The sequence below is a fragment of the Myxocyprinus asiaticus genome, chromosome 6, assembly GCF_019703515.2.
Source record: "Myxocyprinus asiaticus isolate MX2 ecotype Aquarium Trade chromosome 6, UBuf_Myxa_2, whole genome shotgun sequence".
NCBI lineage: Eukaryota > Metazoa > Chordata > Actinopteri > Cypriniformes > Catostomidae > Myxocyprinus > Myxocyprinus asiaticus.
In genome coordinates, this window is record NC_059349.1 from 54,229,940 (window position 1) to 54,231,797 (window position 1,858).

The following is a 1,858-nucleotide window of genomic DNA, read 5'->3' on the forward strand; positions in this document are numbered from 1 at the left end:
TTCTCACCCAAAAGAGATTAGATCGCTTCAGAAGACACCGATTAATCCACTGGAGTCTTATGTATTACTTTTATGCTGCATTTATGTGCTTTTAGGAGCTTCAACGTTCTGGTCACCATTCACATGCATTGTATGGATCAACAGAGCTGAAATATTCTTCTAAAAATCTTCATTTATGTTCTGCAGAAGAAAGAAAGTCATACACATCTGGGATGGCATGAGGGTGAGTAAATGATGAGAGAACTTTCATTTTTGGGTGAACTATTCCTTTAAGAAAATTTAAAAATCAATACTGACTTAAAATCAAAAATAAGCCATGCTCTGTTAAATGAAATTATTAGGATCATTTGAAAGTAGTATTTGTGGTTTCTCACAGATTGGAAGTTTGGAAATATTTACTCTCAATTATATTCAAAACTCATCTCAAATATACACAGAGAATTGTTCTGGCACTCATATATTGCATTGCATTCTAGTCCACCAAATGAAAGACTGAGAGAGAGAGAGAGAGAGAGAGAGAGAGAGAGAGAGAGAGATATCTCAGGGGAGATCTAAACAACAACATCTCTGTCTTTGTGCACACATGTGAAGTAACGGCTTGCCAAAATGGTAATATGACATCGTTTGGGCTTGGAACACATATGCTGCAGTTTCAGGCCATGCCAGACACCTGAACCGCCTTGCACGCTTGTTCAGTGAGGGTCACATGACTGCAGCTCCTGAAACAACCTAAATCAGGCCTCATGGGAACATTATTTATTAAGCAACATACTGTATCTAAGCCACACCCTGTGTTTACCCCAAAATGTTTTCTCAGTTCTGCCCCATATTTCATAGTGTGCCATAATGAACTTCATATTTTTCATTTTGTCTCTATAGGTCAACACTATTTTTTTTTTTAAATTCACAAAAGTTTTAAATTCACACTGTTTATCTTCTGACAGAATGAGTGAGATGGGTTTATGTGTCTCTCAGACTGCTGCTCATTCTTTTTTTCATCAACCCATCCCCCCTTTCTTGCATATTAGAATTCATTAGCAATCAAAGAGCCTCTGTGGAACTCCTGCTCTTAATTACCCACTCATTTGCATTTTTGCATATTAATGACTGCAGAGTTTGCCGTCTGACTGCGGCAGTGAGAGAGGATTCAAAGTCATCATGTCCTTTTATTCTCACATAATAAACGCCACATTACCAGTACCGCATCAACCTGAGCGAGTGACATTTGAGTCACTACCATCATTGAATCCCATACCACACCAAACGCTCAAAGGGATAGCTTACCCAAAAATAAAATAAACAGTCAGGATTAACTACCTGTATGACTTTCTTTCTTCTGTGAAATACAAAAGGAAATGTTAGCCTCAGTCACCAATGACTTACCTTGTATGGAAAAAATATTCAATGAATGCGAACGGTGACTTTGGCTAACATTCTGCCTAACATCTCTACAGAAGAGAAAACAAGAATGATGAATATGGTTCGTCTACATGCAGGGGCGTAGTTTCCAGGGGGGATGGGGGGGAGGTAACCCCCCAATAGTCAAAAGAAGCAAGTACATCCCCCCCCACCCCAATATTTATACCATGATCAGTGGAAACATGTAAATGCTTCATGTTGCAAACCCTCCAGTGTTCAAGGCAAATCTACACACTTGTCTACATGAATCATCCGAACAAACCGATTCACTAAATCAATCAGGCTTTTTGATGATTCATATGAGAAAACGGTTTAGGAGAGCACGCAGCTCATTTGCAAAAAGTGAAACTTTTCCAGAGACTGTTTAAATGAATCATCCTTTAATATGGTTTGTCTACATGAATCATCCGAATAAAACGATTCACTAAAATGAATCAGA